The sequence below is a fragment of the Sarcophilus harrisii genome, chromosome 2, assembly GCF_902635505.1.
Source record: "Sarcophilus harrisii chromosome 2, mSarHar1.11, whole genome shotgun sequence".
NCBI lineage: Eukaryota > Metazoa > Chordata > Mammalia > Dasyuromorphia > Dasyuridae > Sarcophilus > Sarcophilus harrisii.
Genome location: NC_045427.1, coordinates 46,874,794 through 46,894,459, shown reverse-complemented (window position 1 = coordinate 46,894,459; position 19,666 = coordinate 46,874,794). Strand labels below are relative to the sequence as shown.

The following is a 19,666-nucleotide window of genomic DNA, read 5'->3' as shown; positions in this document are numbered from 1 at the left end:
AAGTCATTTGCTATGGCAACTGCAAGTGATGATGAGCTGAAAGGTGGGTATAACCACCTCTCACTGCTTGAGTGGTATAAGTTGATAATTTTGTGTGGCCTGTGAATGAGGTTATAAATAGCCAAATAGCCTTGGCAGGGAAAGGTTCCCAAGTCCTGCTCTAAGCCCGCTTCATCCACCTTCCTGGCTCTTGGAACAAATTATTCTCTTTTGTTTGTTCCACTGGGGGAAATCTTCGCATGGTTGGAGTAGATGTCCCCCTCATTCACTGATAGGTTGGAGGCTTGTCAACCTGGTTTAGCCTGGCAGGGGACACAGTTTACCAAATCGTAGCTTCAGTTTATGCTACAATTTGTTGGAGCCACAGGTGAGCCACAGGCAGATGAACTCTCTCATACTAGAGCTGCCAGTCTTCCCTGAACACCCCACGTACCCCATAAACCCCACATATCCTCATCTATAAAATGGGTGTAACAACACCTAGAGAATCTTACTTCTCACAATTGTTGAGTTCAATAGATTGTATTTTTTTTTTTTTAGTAAACCTTAGAGGGTCATATAAATATCACCTATTTTTATTATTACACTGTTTGGTATTTTAGAATGATTTCTTTTCTTTTCTCCTCACAATTGGGCAATATGAGAGCTGAAACCAGGATTTATTTTTATTGTATTCCTAACCTGGATTGGGCAGAGAGTGATTACTCAACAAATACTTATTTGCTTCATTGATTGAATGATTGATGTCCATTTAGAAAATTTCTCTCATTAAGCTTCTGGTTCTCCTCCTTAACTATAAATAAACACACTTTCTTAGTGAGCAAGGGAGCCTCTTTCCTTCCCTTCTCTTCCCCCATTCTGGGGAAATCTTATTCCTGCATTTATTTGCTTACCATTGAGCAAGTGACAGCAGGCCCCAAGCTGGGCCAAGTTCAACAGACCTCAGGGGACAGGCTGCCACTGAGAGCCCCCACAAGGCTCCATCCCTAAACAGGAGATCTGGAACTAGGGACTGGGGAAGGGCCAAACAGCAGCCCCACTATTCTGGGCCTTCTAATTAGTTTCCCAGACAGTGGTAGCCTTGTCTGGGATTAGGCCTCCTGTTTCCTGCCTCCCTCTACCTCTTTTAAGTCCCCCTCCCCTCCAGTTCTTCAGCCAAGGTCAGTTTCCAAGTCTGGTGAAAGCTCCCACTTTCCAGACCCAAAGCATCCTGCTGTGGAGAAGGCTTTGGATGGGGGCCAACCCGAGTCTCAGTTCCTGGACAACCTCGCCACCCTGTCGGCCAGCAGACAGCTGACTGCCATCCACGGCGGGCCGACTTTACCTGTTATAAATCAGCCTTGAACAGCGACTTTGACTCTGTCTCGGGATGCATTACCCACCGGCAGACACTGCTTTCTGCAGCTGTATTCTCTGTTATTTCCATCGCTTGCAAGCCGGGACAGGCAGGGGGAAGAAGCTGGGCAGCTTAGCTGCCTGGGTTCTTTTTTGAAGAGGTCAGAACAGCATCCAGAGAATGAAGTGCTAGTCTTCTGGGAGGCTGCCTGGAGGGAGGGCTGACTTTCCATGGCCACTTTTCCCACTAGGCTGAGAGGAATGGGAGGTCCTAGAACTACATTGCATAAATTCTGGCCTGGCCCAAGTTCCTGGAGGCCCCTTCCCTTCCCCTTTTTCCTTGGGTGTAACCCTCTCCCATGCTGCATTAGGCTAAAAGCAAGGTCCGCATCTGCCCCCACAAATCCTTCTTTGCCCTTTCCAATGTCTTGGAATCAGTATTATCAGTGACCCCAAAATCTTTCAAATGACCAGGCCTCAAACTGTGGAGTCACCTTGGGGTTTGCTTTCTATCTACTCAAAATGTGTACAACAAGGATTATAAGGAAGGGGTTGCGTAGAGAGATCAACAGGTTGGGAGCTCATAGAACCACAAGAAGGTCCCTCAGGGATCATTTAATTCAAATATTCTTCATCTTGTTCTGCAAACCCTCAAGAGTTCTGGAGATTTCCAGGGCTCCATGAATTTGGTTTTAAATATTTTGATAGCTGTATTTCAAAAGAACTGGTTTCCTTTTGCAATCCTACGCATTTTATTTTGTGCATTAAAAAGAAAAGCCATTATTCTGAGAAGAGATCTATAGGTTTCACTAGGCTGCCAAAGAAAACTAAGACACACAAAAAGGATCAAGAACACCTGTTTGCAGAGCTAGAAACGGTGGGCCAAAATAGTTTAAGTTTCCTAAGGTTCCAGTTAGGAAGTACATCTAGGATTTGAAGACATGTCTTCTCACTCTAAATCTGGCACTCTTGCCATACTCAAGCAATCAACAAGTACTTATGAAGCACATACTGTGTGGCTGGCCCAGCACTGAGCACAATGTTAGACTAAAGTCTCTAATTTTGCTGTGAAATGAGATTTTGTATGTCCTGCTTCAGACAGGTTCAAACTGTGGCCTCCAAGAAGCAAGCAGAAGCAATGGCGGCCAGTCCTCCCCCTGTTCACAGCTGCCCTTGCCCAATGCCCGCTGATTTCCATGGAGAGCATCCAATGAGAGGTCTTGGCCAAGGATGGCCCTGGGCATTGGAGGGAACAAGTTTTAAGTGTTGGAAGGACCTGGTGCCAGCTGGCAAGGGCACTGTGAGAACGGGCACAGAAACACTTTACTGAAGGGAGTCATGCTTTAAAAGCCAGCCTAATGGTAAAAGTGGGAGTGATGAACATTGGGTTGTAAACATGGAAGAAGAGGGAGGGGGACTAGATGTAAGAACACAGCTTCTTCTATTGGCCATATTCAAGTCTATGGAAGAGGCAATCCCCATGCTCCTTTGCATAACAACCATGTAGTTTCAACAGACCCACTGAGAAGTTCTCAAAGGAAATACTGGGTCTTTTGACTTCTTTCACCTTTGCCTCAGAAGATATTAAAAAAAATCAGAGAGAAGGGAGATCCAGAGCTCATGGGAAAATAGGAACCATATAAGCCATCACCTGTCTTTTTTGTGGGCCACAGAGTAAGTACCGGTTGCAGGCCAGGGAGCAGTTAGGTTCTAGCTCTATTTCTGGAGGCTGCTTCCCTGCCAAGGCCCTAATTCTTTGACAAATGGACCACTGCAGCTTTGAATCAGTGAGTGGGTTTGGGGGGCACTATGCAGGAGAGGAGGACTTCTTAGATCGGTCCCAAATTCAGCTACAATTGGTCATGAGAGCAGAGGTTGGTACTATAGGGGACGTTATTTGGACCCATTTGGAGTGACAAATGTGGCCATCAACGATAGCTTCAGGAGCTTCCCATGGGCTCTTTGAGATATGGTGGCCAGAAATGTCAATGGTTCAGAGTTCATCAACCAGTAAGCACTTATTAGGTGCTTGCTATGTACCAGACACTGTGTTAAGCATTGGGGATACAAGTATGGAAAAGAAAGACAGTGTCTACCATCAAGGAGGCATGGGTTGTGGAGTCCAAAGAATCAGGAAGAACTCATCTATGTCCTTTTCCCCAAATGGAAGTTCTATGAAGAATTCTCCAAGGAGCTCTATTCTAAAGAACCTTACTAAGGGGCCCCAGGGACTGAAGCTGCTTAGATTTGCCAGTTTCCCTGGGGTAAGTTGAAACATCTAAATTTTCTTTTCCCTCTTACAGTGTATTGTTCAGAAGGCTTCCAGCAATGTCTGAGAAAGAAAAGATTCAATTTGGAGTCATAAAGAATCAGCCATGACTGAAAACCTACTGAACAAATAAGGACTTTAGAGTTTGCCAAGTACTTTCCCCACAACAACCCTGTAAAGTATTATCATCCCCATTTTACAGACTGAGGTTCAGGAAGTCAAGTGATAATCTCCGTGCTTGTGTCTTTGATTCTACGCCTTGTCTACTGCAGTCAATCATTCCTTTCCTCTCTTTAAGCTTTAATCGCTCCCCCATAGTTTCCTTCCCTGATATCCACATGTGTCCAAGCCTCTCCCATCCTCAAATAATATTTCCCTTGATGCTACTATCCCTTCTCTTATCTCTTTTCATGTTTACACTCATTTCTATTTGAAATTTTCTCCTCTCCTCTCCTCTTTTATATTTCTATTCCCTCATCCTCCAATCACTTCTCAACTTTTGGCAATCTGATTTCTGACTTCCACCACTCAACTGGAGAAGACTCCAAGATTACTGCTGATCTGTTCAGTGCTACACTTGGTCACTTATTCTCCATCTTCATCCTTCTTCACCTCTATCCCCCTTGTTACTCTTTCCTCCCTGGGTTTTTACATCTTTGCTCTCTTGATCCTTTACCTCCCTGTCCAAACTATCCTTCCCAGTCTCCTTTTCTCTCCCTCTGCCACTCAGATCTCTGAAACTCCCACAAGTACAGTTATTATCTCTATGCAGATGATTCCCATATACAAGCGTACCTCGGAAATATCACCGTTCGATTTCTGCCCCTGCAATAGAGTGAATATCGCAATAAAACAAATCACATATTTTTTTTGGTTTCCCAATGTGTATAAAAGTTATGTGTACACTATACTATCCCTTCTCTTATCTCTTTTCATGTTTACACTCATTTCTATTTGAAATTTGAAAATTGTTTATTAAGTGTGCAATATTATTGTGTGTGAAAATGTACATCTCTTATTTAAAAATACTTTATCGCTAAAAATGCCAACCATATCCGAGCCTTCAGTGATTGATAATCTCTTTATTGGTGGAGGGTTTTGTTTTGACATTGATGATCGTTGACTGATCTCAGTGGTGATTGCTAAAGGTTGGGAGAGCGGAAGCAATTTCTTAAAATAAGACAATGAAGTCTGCCACATCGATTGACTCTTCCTTTCATCTAAACACTCAAAGGGCATTGCAGAGCTATTAATTGACCTAATTTCAGTAGTCAATATTGTTGTGTCTCATGTCTCAAGGAGAGGAAGGGAGATAGGGAATGGCTAGTCAGAGGAACAGTCAGAACACACACAACATTTATCCTGGTCTTATATGGACGTGGTTGATGGAGTTCCAAAACAATTACAATAATAATATCAAAGCTCACTGATCAGGGCAGCTAGGGTGGTTCAGTGGGTAGGGCACCAGCCCTAAAGTTAGGAGGACCCGAGTTCAAATCTGACCCTAGATACTTAACACTTCCTGGCTGTGTGACCCTGGGTAAGTCACTTAACCCCAATTGCCTCAGCCAAGAAAAGAAAAGAAAAGAAAAAGCTCACTGATAGCAGATCAACAATACAGATATAATAATAATAATGCCAGAAATATTGCCAGAATTAACAAAATGTGATACAGAGACACGACGTGAGAACAGGCTGTTGGGAAAAATAGTGTTCGTAGATTTGCTTAACATAGGATTGCCACAAACCTCCAATTTATAAATAATGCAATATCTGTGAAGCTCAATAAAATGAGGTATGCCCATATATACTCCAACTTTATTTAATACTCTTTCCTAAGCTCTAGTTCCACATCACAACTGCCACTGATAAATCCCACAGGCTACTCAAACTCAGTAGATTCAAAATGCACCTCATTACCTGTTTCCCTAAATCTTCCTACCCTGTCTTGACTTCCCATGTCTCCCTTCTCCAATATATCCTCCACATTATTACCAAAAATCTTTAGGAAAAAACATTGAAGACCTACTTAGGACTTCTAGGATAATATTCAACAAATGTCAGCATGGCTTTTAAAGCCCTTCCCAGTCTGCTCCAGCCTCCTTTGCCAAGCTTTTGCACACACAACTCTCCTTTTCATCCTTTTTGCACTAAACTGGTCAATTTGTTGTTCTCTGAGCTTGTCCTTCCATCTCCTACCTCCACACCTTTGTACAAGTTGCCTTTCATGCCTAAAGTCCAGCTATCTTTTGAATTTGCCTCAGAGTCTTGAGTTTCTTCCAAGATTCAGCTTATGTTCCACTCCCATGGGGAACTTTTGATCTTAGTGTTCTTGCTTATCCCAATTAATCAAATATATACTAAATTGTTTACAGTTGTATTGTCCTGGTAGAAAAGAAGGTGAAAAGGAGAATACAGGACAGGAGAGTAGCAGAAGAAAGGAGAACATGGGATGAAAGGGGAAAGGGAGGAAGAGAAAGAGAAGAGGAGAAGAGAGAAGGATAGGAGAGGTGAAGGGAGGAGAGGCACTGGACTATCATGGAAATGAATGTAAGGGAAGGAATACAAAGAACAGGGAATGACTTTGGAGAAGATGACCAAAAAAGGGGCAGGAATTACATTAATCCCTGTGTGACTATTGAGAGGAGAGGAGAAGGTGAGAATAAAATCCTCCAGACTAGAATTTGAATAATTACAGACAAATTAAGAACGATTCTTCCAACCTCCTTTGAAATTTTCTCTCCCAGATCTCAAAGCATAATAAAGCATTTGAGAAAGATCAACCTTCTTTTCCATTCCCTTTTCTCCCAAGACAGGCAAACAGCGGGGCCTGAGGCAGAATATTGTGTCTTAGCTTTTATTTTTGTAGGATGAATTAAACTGGATCTGCTACAAATGTTAAAACCCCATTTGTATCACTCCAGGATAGCAGAGAAGAGAATTGTAATTGTGTTACAGTGAAAACATGCCGGTGGGAACACTGCGTAAATACCATGTAGCTTTGTCAACCAATCGAAACAATGGTGTTCTTGGAGGAGAGAGCCGCTGTCTGAACTTCCTCCCCTTCCCCCCACTTTTGATCCTTACACTCATTCACATGACATAAAAATAGCGACTGCCAGAATGAATTCTTGTTGCCCCCTGGGTTCCAGAACTCAGGACTCTTTCCCAGAAGTTCCTTGGGCTGACAGACTCTGGGAAGCTGAGAAGCTTCTCTGACTCTTTCCCTCTCATCCACATCAGAGATACAGTGAGACAACCTAAAAGCAGGGTCTCAGGGAGACCCCGAAATGGTCCAGAAAAGTACAGAATGTTAAGAACTAATATTAGAAGTCAGCATTTATAGAGACTCTTAAGGTTTTCAGAAAACCTTGCAACCATCATCTCAAGATGGGAAGTAGGGGCTGTTATGACTCCCATTTTACAGATGGGGACATTGAGGCAAACAGGGTGAAGCGATTTGCCCAGGGTCACAGAGCTGGTAGGGATCTGGGTTTTACTCCTCTTACTTTACTGATTAGGAAGCTGAGCACCAGACTGAGTGGCTTGTCCACGTTCCCATAGGTGGTGGGTGTCTGAGCCATTGCTGCCTCTCCATTCCTTGAGAGGGATAACATTGAGCCATCATCTCCTCCATGAGGAAGCAAAGTTTCAGCAGGTGTGGAGAAAGGCCACTGGGCACGGACAAAGAAAAGGTCGAGGTTATAGATCAGGGATGCTGGGTCGCCAGAAGCGTTCTGGTCTCATCTGGTCTGGATGGGATAATAACAACTGCTCACACTATCTATCAACAATTCTTTGAGGGGCAGCTAGGAGGCTCAGGGGATAGAGTACCGGCTCTGGAATCAGGACCTGAGTTCAAATTTATCTCAGACATTTAACACTCCCTAGCTGTGTGACCCTGTGCAAACCACTTAACTCCAGTTGTTTTGTTTCTACAACTTGGTTTTACAACAACAATAATAATAAAACAAACAGCAATTCTCGGAGATAAGTTGGGTACACATTATTATCCCCATTTTACAGATAAGGATACTGGGGTTTAAAGAAAGAAAATGATTTGCCCAGCTTCACAATCTAAGTGGTAGAAATGGAACTTGAACTCATGTCCTCTGAGCCCCAATCTGGGTCTTTCCTTTGCTACCTCCAAAAACAAATCTTCAGAGAAGAAAATGAGGAGACAAACTAGTATCAAGTCTTGACTCTATGCTCTCTTTGCTGGGTTGTTGGTTACATCTTTCTGGCTGATTTCTACGGCCCTGGGCCTCCTCTTTCCCTTTTGGTCTCTCTCAGACTGCCAGACCAAGATTCTTTCCTGCCTTGCAACCGAGGAAGGAGGGCAGCTTTTTTGGACTCCTCCACCACTCTGAAAAACTTCCCAGAGCTCCAAGAGGCTGACACATGGCTCCCCAGGGGCCGCAGGGAGACCCTTTTTCCTTTCCCAGACATCTGATCCAGTTCCCAGGCAAATGTCGCCCAGCATTAATCTGTCCATGGAGGACAACAGCTTTCAAATGCTGGGGTTGTGGGGACGGGAAATAACTTGGAATGTGCCTTTTCAAGTCTCCTCATCAATCATTTGGTCCCTTGCTACTTCCTACAATGTTTTTTAAAAGGCAATATGTGTAATAGAATGAGCATTGGCTATGGAGTCAGAGGATGTGGGCTTGAATGTTCACTCTGCACTTATTACTGTCTCCACACTTTGGCCAAGTCACTCATCTCTCTCGCCTCAGTTTCCTCATCTGTAAAATGAGAAGACTGGACTGGATCAGGGGTTCTAAATCTTTTTGGTGTCACGATCCCCTGTGACAGATTGATGAAACCTATGGATCCTTTCTCAGCACAGTGCTTTTAAAGATACATATAATTATAAAGGAAACCAATTATATGGAGATATCACTACTAAAACACAAAAAAAATACTTCACTTTCAAGTACCCAGGTTCAGAATCCTTGGTAGATGACCTCAAAGATCTCTTCCTGCTTCCCATCCCATATAAGCAAAATTACGACACTTCTCTGTCTCATCTCCTAACCCCAAAGCGACCAACAGTCAGGGTTACCCACTTGCCCTAATAGCATCTCACTGTGGGCCAGCTCTGGGAGATTCAGGCATTTGCAAGAAAGAGTTTCAGCGGGGAGTATGGCTGACCCCTTAACCCTGCTTCTCTGCATTCACACACAAATGATGCTTCGATTATATTACACTCTGAGCAAGGGGCCGAGCATCCCTTGGGTGCAATATCCTAGACTCTCTTGGCCCATGAAGTAAAGGCTTTTGAATCGGTCATTTCGAGACTTGACTCCTATAATTTTTCTTGCCTCTTGCAACACTTTTGGTGGAATACCAGTAAATGGATATGATCGTATTTGCTGCTCAGAAGCATGACTGAGGAAAGTGTTCAGGTCTTCCCCCAGCTGACCTCGTTCTATCTCATCATCTCAATCTGCCTCCTTTCTATCCCTGTCGTACACATCCCCTCCTATTTAATCAAGCTAGTCTTGTCTCAGGCACAAGTCTTTTCTCATCTCCATCTCACTGCCACCTCTTGGAATCTCTGATTTTCTTCAAGATTTAGTGCAAGAGCAGTGAACAGAGCACTGACCTTAGAGTCAGGAGGATTCAAGTTCAAATCCAGCCTCAGACATTTGACATTTGCTAGTTCTGTGACCCCTGGGCACTTAACCCTGATTGCCTGGTCAAAACAAAACAAAACCCTCAGCTTAAAAGCTGCCCTTTCCTGGTTCCCTAGTTACTAATATTTCCTCTCCACAAATTGCCTTGTAAATACTTTGTATATATTTTGTCCATCTGTCTGTCATCTGTCTATCCATCCATCCAAACCATCTGTCATAGGTAGGCAGCACAGTGAATAGAGTACCAGGCCTGGAGTCAGGAAGGCCCATCTTTGAGAATTCAACCTGGCCTCAGAAATTTATTAGTTGTGTGACTTCATCCTGTTTGCTTCAGTTTCCTCATCTGTAAAAGGGGTTGGAGAAGGAAATGGCAAATCATTCCAGAATCTCTGCCAGGACCACCTTGAATGGAATCATGACTGGAACACAAAATCAATCTATCTATCCATCCATTCATCATCTACCTACCCATCCATCCAACTATCCATCCATCTACCTACCTACCTATATGATTCTTTTAGAATGTAAACACTAAGAAAGCAAGGACATGTTTTGTTTTTGTCTTTGTTTCCTTTGTACTTAGCAAAATGATTCCAAGGGTCCTCAAACTATGGCCGTGGGTCAGATGCAGCGGCTGAGGACAATTATCCCCCTCACCCAGGGCTATGAAGTTTCTTTATTTAAAGGCCCACAAAACAAAGTTTTTGTTTTTACTATAGTCCAGTCCTCCAACAGTCTAAGAGACAGTGAACTGGCCCCCTGTTTAAAAAGTTTGAGGACTCCTTGGCAGTCAGTAAGTGCTTAATAAATGTTTGTTGAATGGTTGATTTCAGAACTTCTGACTTCACTGTCCCTTACCCATGAAACGAAAAGGAGAAAGGACTTCTTGCATACGGTCTCTCTGGAAGATTCACAGAAAGACGTGAACAAAGATCACATTAGACAAAGAGGCATGAAGGGCTTGAGATCCATACCAGTGAAGGAAATGCCTGCATTGATGAGATCCAGATCCTTCAAAATATGGATTCCTCACACATGAAACACTCCCCTCCCATTCCATAAACCACATCCTCACAGCCTTCAAATCTCAGCCCGACCCTGTCTCCTCCCATAAGAACTCCTGGTGACTCATGTGACCAATTCGCATGATACAAACCCAAAGCCAAATCTCTTCTTAACTCAATGCAGCTGATCAATTATCGGTACTTGTGCCTCTCTGCAGTACCATCTACTCACAAAGAATTTCAAATGGCTACACAAATGTAAAAGGTCATGGCATTATAAAGCTGGAAAGAAACAGCTAGAGGTATCTTTCACAGAATTCTTAACTAGACAAAGCATAGACATAATCACAGAAGATTTTTTAAAAAATAAAATTGAAAAAGAATTTGCCAATAGCTAGGAAAGGAAAGAGAAATTGATGATTGGAGGGGAGGGGGAATGTTTTGCATCAAATATTTCTGATGAGGGTCCAATTTTCTTGGATTTGGGACCAGACTTGTGATTCCAGTTGCATAAATAACTTCTGGGGAAACAAGTTGTTTGCTTGAGCAAAAATCTACTCCTGCTCTTCAGTTTGAGGTGTTAAAGGCTTGGTTAGGCCACTGAGACTTGTCCCAAGTACAGAGCAAGGTTATATCAAAAAGAAATTCAACCGAGCTCTTCCTGATCTCTGGGAGAACTCTTTTCCCACTGTCACACTTCCTCTCTGACATCCAACAAGGGAATTACCTTAAGTAAATGATCAAAAGTCATTCCTTGGTAGACAGTTACATTGAAGGATAAGAACAAATAGTTCTCAAAAAATTGCAAACTATCAGCAACCATGTGAAAGATTGCTCTAAATCATTAATAGTAATAGAAATACAATTCAACTCAGAGATTTCACCTTTACATTCAGGAAAATGATAAAAATGTACTTTTTGGTGGTGCTACAAAGAGACTGAACCATTCTACAAAGCAATATGGAATTATGATTTTAAAAAATGAGTAGAATGTTCATATCCTTTGACCCAGAGATCCCCCTGCTAGGTACATATTTCAAGGAATTAAAAAAATAAGAAATTGGGCAGTTAGGTGGCCCAGTGGGTAGAGCACTGGTCCCAAAGCCTAGAGGATCCAAGTTCAAATGTGACCTCAGGCACTTACTACCCGTGTGACCCTGGGTAGATCCCAACCCGGACTGCTTCCAAAACAAAACAAAAAATTAAGAAATGTCCTATAGTTGCAAAAATATTCATTGCAACACTGGCACCCCGGGCTCTGATAGGTAAGTTTCACTTTATTTTGTCTGGAACTAGGCCCTTGACATTTTCTGGCCATTTTCAAACCATGCCTTCATTTTCATATCTCCCATTTTTAGCTCTCCTTTGTGAATCACTTTTCCCAACTAGAAAGTAAGCTCCTTGAGAGCAGGAACTGTCCTACTTACTTATGTTTGTATACCCATTGCCTGGGACATAGTAAGCACTAAAGAAATACTTTTTTTCACTGATCTATATTGTGGAATCAATTTGTAGAAACAAAGGAGGTGTCCATCTACTGAAAAAAAAAGGCTAAACAAATTATGACTCATGAATATAATGGACTATTTACTATATCAAAAATGAGAGATATGGTATATGCAGAAAACTCATCTGAAACTGATATAAAGTGAAGAACCCAGAAAATTTTCTGTCTGTGTATATGTGTGTGTGTATATATATATATGTATATGTAAAACATATGTAAATAGCTCAAGAAAATGAAATTGAATGCTGTGTAATTATAATAATAAAGCTTAACCCTAGAGAAGAGGAGAAAAATTTCTCTCTCTTTCCCTGCAGAGGTGGATTATGGGCATAAAATAGTACATAGAATTCACAATGCATAAATTCAGTTGCTGTGTTGATTGAGTTTGCTGAACTTTTGTTTTGTTTTGTTTTTCTTTAAAAAATCTTTTCGAAATAAACCTGACATAAAAATAAATGGCATATATAAAAATAAAAATAATCAGTCAGTATGATACAAAACCAACTCCCAAACCTTCTCCCCATTCAATAATAGCCTTTCCAATTTATCAGCAACATTTGATAAGTACCTTCTCAAACAACTGCTACCAAGAATCTTATATTCTAATGTGAAAACCAAAGCCAACACCTCCCTCCCCGTTCTTCAGCATCAATTGGAATGGCATGTTGGCTTTGATTTCTACATTAGAATGTAAGATCCCTTCTATGAAATCTGTTTCCACTTGGAGATTCTGTGATGTTAGAGGTGTGAGGAAACTTCAGTATTCTAAAGATCTACAGTTATGGAGAAATAAATAATATTTCTATCTCAAAAAAATGTAAGATCCTTGATAGGATTGCGTATAATCTGTTTAGTTATTCATGAAATTTAGAAAAGTTCATTTGTTCATTTGACAAACACTAATCACATGCCTACTATATATCACTCTGCTAAGTCCAGAAACATAAAAACATCGCTAAAGTGCCACATATATAACTCTATTATCACTTAAGGAAGAAAATTGTTAAAATAGAAGGAAAATGAGGAAGAAGGAAGAATCCGAATCCTGTAACTAAATACTGTGAGACTTTATAACAATGGGGAGCCCTTCCCTAGCATCTGTCCTTTTTGGGAAATACTAAGGACCTCGTTTAGCCCTCCAGAGATACACATTTCCAAAGATTTCCAGAAGGGGCCATTGAGACAGATTTATATCTGCCATGTGATTGGTCTACAAAATCCCCTTAATGGCACCTTTCCAGTCGACCTTAAAGGGATGGATGGACCCCTGGGATGTCATGTCCATGAAATAACAGCTATAATATTCCACTTTTCCAAGATTCCTGCTTATGCCTGCCCCTGGGAAAGAAACATTTCCCAGAAAATCCCAAAGTTTTTTTTTTTTTTTTGCTTTAGCTATACATGAAGGACCATGTGATTGATGGCAATCACAGAATCTAATGATAAGGACACAGCGGTGCTCAATGGTTTACAAAGTGCTTTTCTCACAATCACCCTTTGGGGTAGGTAGGGTAAACTATGGAGAGTTTTCTTCATCTCTTCAAGTTTCAATCTACTTTTCTATAAGACGGAAATAATGATCCTTGCACTATGTACAGCATCAACTTTCACAGGAAAAGCCCTTTATAAAAATCAAAATCCCATAGGCATTTGAGGCATTAATATTTTCATTCCTGTTTTATGTAGGAGGTGAACTTTCACAACAGACCTCACTTGCATAAAATGCTAAAGTTTAGAGTCTAGGTGGAAGCGGTGGAAGCTACACGTGCATGAAGGAGTGTGGGTCTGTGTGTGTATGTGTGTTTAGGTGTGTGTATATTTATGTGAGTATGAAGATGTGTGTGTGTCCTACCCCATGGTGGTGAGCATGGGATATGCTCAAGGTGAGCCACAGCACAGGCATTTATCCTTCCTGGGAGCTCCTGTCTGCCTGTTGATATAGGAACAAGAAGGATCCAACTAATAGAATCACCAAAAGTCAGATCTACCTCAGAGGTCGGTGGTTCAACTCATAGTGAACAATAGTCCTTTTCACAACAGCCCTGACAGGCTTTGCTTGAAGACTTGGAGGGAGAGGAAACCTCCTTCCTCCTGAGACAGCCCATTTCACATTAGGATACCTCTAATTGTTGGGTAATTCCCCTTACAACAAGACCTAATCTGCCCCTCTGCAACTCCTATCTGGGGATTCTTGTTCTGCCCTCTCACACATAAATGATAGCTCTTTAGATGTTTGGAGATAAGTATCTCAGCCCTTCCGGGTTCTCTTTGCCAGCATAAGCACACAGTCCCTTTAACCAATCTCCATATGGCATGATCTTAAAATCCTTCACCATCCTGGCTGTGTCTCTCTGGATGCTCAATGTTTTTTCTTGTCCTTCCTAAAATGGCATGGCCAGACTGAAATTCAATGCTCCAAGTATGGATTCAGGCTCCTTCTTTTAATCTGAGACTCTGCTATCAGGCAAGATTAAAATCCTTGGCAAAGTTGCCAAGGAATATAAGAAATTGTCTCTTTGGCCTTTTCACCTGGAAGATTCCTCTGCCTTTTGTCATCCTTGCCCTTATTGGTAAGTTCCTCCCAGAACCTCCATTTTGAGGAAGTGCCAAGGCTAACTCCATGTTCATTCCTTTATTTCTCTATCAGTTCTGCTCATAACTCTTTGGACTTATCCTCCATTCTCCTGCATAGAAAACTCTTGTTCCTACCTCCTACTTTTCCTGGTGCTTAGCACAGTGCTAAACAAATGCTGGTTGACTTGATTTAAGTGGAAGTGAGTTCCCAGAGGTTGGTAGCTTCTGTAACCTAGGGGACCACCTTCTCCTTCAACAAATTATAACAGTTCTTTTTTGATGATTTACATGGAATTATTTTTTATTAAAGCTTTTTATTTTCAAAACATATGCATGGATAATTCTTCAATATTAACCTTTACAGAACCTTTTGTTCCACTTTCCCCCCCTTTCCCCACCCTCTCCCCTAGATGGCAAGTAGTCCAATATATGTTAAATGTGACAGAAATATATGTTAAATTCAATATATGCATACATATTTATACAATTATCTTGTTGCACAAGAAAACTCGAATCAAACCAGAAACAATGAGAAAGAAAATAAAATGTAATCAAACAACAACAAAGAGTGAAAATGGTATGTGGTGATCCACACTCAGTTCCCACAGTTCTCTCTTTGGGTGTAGATGACTCTCTTCATCACAAGATCATTGGAACTGGTCTGAATTGTCTCATTGTTGAAGAGAGCCACATCTATCAGAATTGATATAACAGTTCTTTATTGCCCCACTGTCCCAACTCTATTGTTTGTTCCAAAGTTCTTTACAATCTGGCCTTCCTCTTTTGTTCCTATCTTATTTTCCATGTCTCTCCAACACTCTCAGCTGTAATCAAGTCACTCTCCTGAATCAGCTTGATTTTCCTGTCTATTCTCTCTCCTTGGAAAACCATGCATCCTTCCTCAGTGTGAACCCAGTAGGGACCCCCATAAAGAGAGAAAAGCATGTTCAGAGCCAGGAACTTTAAGTCTGAAACATATTCTCCTTAGAGAGTGAGTGTGTAAAGGAGAGAGTATGTTCCTCATTCAGGGAGTCACACTTTCTAGGCAAATATTCCTCTGTAAAAGCTAATTGCTGCTAATTGGTTAATTGGTACCGGGAAATGGCTACTGGTCAGTTAACCTTGCAAGGGTTATTCTGGATTCAGGCTCCTGAGTGATGGTATCAGTGAACCTCAAAGCCTTCAAGTATTATTTCTAGAAATATTAGATTTCTTTGGGAGACCCAACATGTGAGACTGAGTGGGAACTGGGAGAATGAATCAAGAGTACATGCTCCATCTATTCATGGACTGACTTCAATGTGTTTCCTTTGTGTATTGTTTTTGATTAGGTGAAATAAATCCTCTTCTGTTTTTGATATATTGCTAGCCTGGATTTTTTTGTTAGCTTGCTAGCTTTCATGGGAGCTGAGGAGACTTTATCTTTTCTATAAAGACCCACACATAAGTCACATTCTCATGCTCCTATCGACAATCCTAGGAGGCTTGAATCTAACTTTCATGCTTTGCAAAGAGCACATGGTGTGGTTATCAAAAAGAGAGGGATTATCGAGATGGTTCCAAGCTTGGTTCACATAAGCTCAAGGTTTTTGTTCTGAGTCGTGGCTTCCACACATAAACTAATTTAGACCAACAATTGCCTTGCTCTTTGATCTGCTGGGATCTTGCCCCTCTATCACATAACTTACATAGGTTTTCCTGTAGGACTTCCCTTTCTCCATGTGCGTTGTGCCTACAAATGGCATCGATACCACCCCGTATGATGCTAAAATCTGGACAACGGCCATTCGTATACCTGGGTGACCAAGTTAGTGTCATCTACCCCCTGTATGTCTCTGCTCATTGTAGGGTTCTAACCCTGCTCAGTTGCACATCTGTTTTTGTTAAAATGTATTGTGTTTTTCTTAACAACAAATGCTATCAATTATCAGTGACTCCCCCTATCTTCGCTTGTAATAAAGCAATACAATTAAGCAAAACAAATCAACACTTTGGCTATGTCTGAAAGGCACAACTAAAGTCCTTCGCCTAGAGGCCATGGCCTAACCATTAAGAGGTAAGAGGCCTCTGACCAGGCCATCTTCAAAGGGCCATCCCAGTGGCCATGTCCTAGCCCTGGCAAAACAAGTCGGAGTCACCCGACAAAGACAATATACACTCCCCTACGGGAAAGACCCAGGCCTAGAGAAGGAAGTGACCGGGGGCTCATCAGCACATAACAAGTCCCTGATCCATTCACTCCTTCCGCTGCTGACCTCACTGAAGTCAAGGCTCCTGCTTTCTGTGGCCCTGGAGTGCCGCCAACCCCAACACTTTGGGCTCCTTAGCTGGAATGCAGATGTTTAACCTTTCCTTTTAACCCTCAGCGTGCTGGGGGCCAAACCTTCCTACTTCTCAGGGCACGTGGGGAAAGTTGGAAGCAGACCTCCTGCAGCCGGAGCCTGCATCCCAAAGGGGGGAACATCTAAATTACCCTCAAAATTATTCAATATTAGTTCTTTTCAACTTAAATCCTTAAAATTCAATTCATCAACGTGTACGAGGAAAGTGGATGGAGTGGGACCAGTGGCTGTTCTAGTTTGGGATGAAATGGGAAGATTGTTTTCCATCCTTGATGTCTTCATGAACCCCTCTTGCTCAAAATCCCTCTCTGCCTTCTCCCAAGGTCAGTGTCATGAAGAAGGCTGGCCACTCTTGACGCAGATCTTTGATCCCTGACTCCACTCTGATTCTGTAGGAATTTTTTTTTTTTTTTTTTTGGTGTGTGGGGGTGGGGATAAAGGGCATAATATGTCCCAGTTGCTGCAGCCTGAGTCAGTTTTCCTACATCTGGTTTCCATTAAGGCCTGAACAGTCCAGATGAATAAGTAATAATAGAAAAATAAAAGGATTAGTATTTTCGACTCTATTGGCCCAGATGGGTCCTCCCCACCCCCACCCTCAACTCCCACTACCCGAAGAGAAGCCAATGCCAAAGCCGGATCCTGCTCCCACCCCACCCCCAGTTCTCTGTTTCACTGTGACCCAGAGTCCCTCAAATTGTTTCACTAGTGCCTTTAACCCTCTGTCTTCTGTAGCCTAAGAGATGGAGCACAGATTTGGAGAGAAAGGGGCCTGTGGAAGTCAGAGGGTCTCATTCTGCCATTTTACAGACGAGGAAGTTGAGATCCAGAAAGACGTGGGATGCTCAAGTTCGTGAAGGCTGTTGGGAGGCAGAGCTAGGATCTGAATCTGGGTCCGAAGGCTCCAAATGAAATGTTCTTAACACTGTTCTCTGCTGCCTTCCTTAATGAAGAGCTGTGAGCCGAGAGTTCCCGGCAGCCTGGCTGCTTACTGTCCCCTGGGATGAAGGCAGTACCTATTACCTGGTTTCTTCCTTCTTCTGGAAAGGGACTCTGACCCCTCCCTGGGAGCTGGGGAGAGGGGACTGGCACTGACTCGCAGATTGTGCTGGTAATGGGAAAGGCTAATCTTTCCTAGCTCATGTATGTACTATTTATAAGGGGCAACTTTATTTTTCCAGTGGCTTTTTCCAGCAAGGAGGAAGATCTGGGTCGTGTCCCTTCCACCCTGCCTTCTCCCAGACCAAGGCTCCAAATAATTTATTTTGCAAAGACCATCATAGCTTGGCCCACGGTGAAGAGAGAAGTTTCCCCTCTTTACTGCCTTCTTCACTCTGGCTTTCTTTTATAAGGCAAAGGGACAACCCTTTTGGAGAAGATACAATTCTGTGGGGCCAAGGGTATTCAAATGGTAGAGAGAGCATAGGGAAGGGAAAGGAATAAGCATTATTAAGTGCCTCTTGGGTGCCAGCCATTGGGCTGAGAACGTCACAAATATTATCTCATTTAATCTTGCTTGAAAAGACCCTTCTACAGGGCAGATCAATGGGTTGTAGTTAGAAGAATATAGATTTCAGTTTTGGATGATCAATCAATGACTCTATAAACATTTATTAAATGTTTCCTATGGACTGGGCTCTATGAATATAAGATGAAAATTAAACTGCCCCTTCCCCCTGAGGAGCTTATATTCTATAATAAGAGATAATACACATATATATTTTTACTTATACATACACATACACACACATATATATGAAAATATGGTAATTTGGGGAAAGGGAAGGCATTTTTAATAATGAGAATTTTCTAAGAGTGAAAAGAGGTGCCTCATTAAGCATTTAATTCCTTGTCCCTGTAGGTTTTTAAATAGAAGTTTGATGATCATGATCCAGAATAGTGGTATCCAACTCAAGTAGAAATGGGAGCCCTTAAACTATATATAATGATCCCTGTGGGCCACATATTAGCATCTATGCTTTATTGTATTTTTACTTATTTTGTTAAATATTTCGAGTTCAAGCCATAGTTGGGAGTGTTGTAGGACATGTGTTCAACATCTCTGGTTAGATGGGTGAATGGGTGGGTGAATGGATTAAATGATCTTTAAAGCCTCTTTTAGCCCTAAGATATATTAGCCTCTAAAATTAGGTATAATTTAATTGTTTTTTTACCCCCTGGAGAGAGAGAAAAGTATCAACACTTTCCTATGACTTCGTCCTTTCTGCTGATAGATTTTCCCATCAGACTCTTTTATACTTAAAGGGTGGAAAAATCTAAAAAGGGTAATTCCCATTCTACCTACAGGATTATTGGCATGTGTTTCAATCAAGCAGAAATGGACCAAGGACAAAAGATTCATCAATCTAACGAGTCATTTTTAGCCTGGTTGATGGTTAATTTCTTTCAGGTGCAAGATAATTGGTTACTTTTAGTTTTCCCATAGATCCCCACCTATGGGCTGAAGGGTTCTTAATAAATCTATTTAGCCCTGCCTTCTGGCAGGACACCAGCTAAATAAACCATGGCAAACAGAATAAGTCATCTTGGGTCTATAAAGTTCTAGGGAAGCCTCTCACACAGAAAGATTTGTTTATCCTCTCTCTGTACTTCTAAGAGTTTGGGCATTGAAATCTTGGAAAGTGTGTAGGGTGAGTTAATGTATAAGTGTCAGAAGATATGGGTATGAATCCTGACCCACACACTAACTGTAAGGCTTGGCTTTTCCTTATTTGTAAAGTGAAGAGTTTGGACTATTTGATCTCTATAACCCTCTATATCTAAACCATCTCAAGAAATAAGATCACAAGGGTCATGGATTTGGAGCTGGAAGAGATCTTGGAGATCATTAAGCCCAAGCTTTTAATGTTATATAAGAAACTGAGACCCACTCCACGTCACACAAGTAGTCAACAATAGAGTTGGGATTTGAAATGAGGTCTTTGGCTCTAATTTCCAAACTCTTTCTGTTGAACCGTTCTATCTCCATCAAAAAG

General features: G+C 41.9%; 1 protein-coding gene across 11 annotated transcripts in view; it reads right to left on the bottom strand.

Moving 5' to 3' along the window:
- The window catches only part of CBFA2T3 (CBFA2/RUNX1 partner transcriptional co-repressor 3), a 115,768-nt gene that overhangs the window by 51,192 nt on the left and 44,910 nt on the right, over positions 1-19,666 (bottom strand). The window lies entirely within an intron of this gene.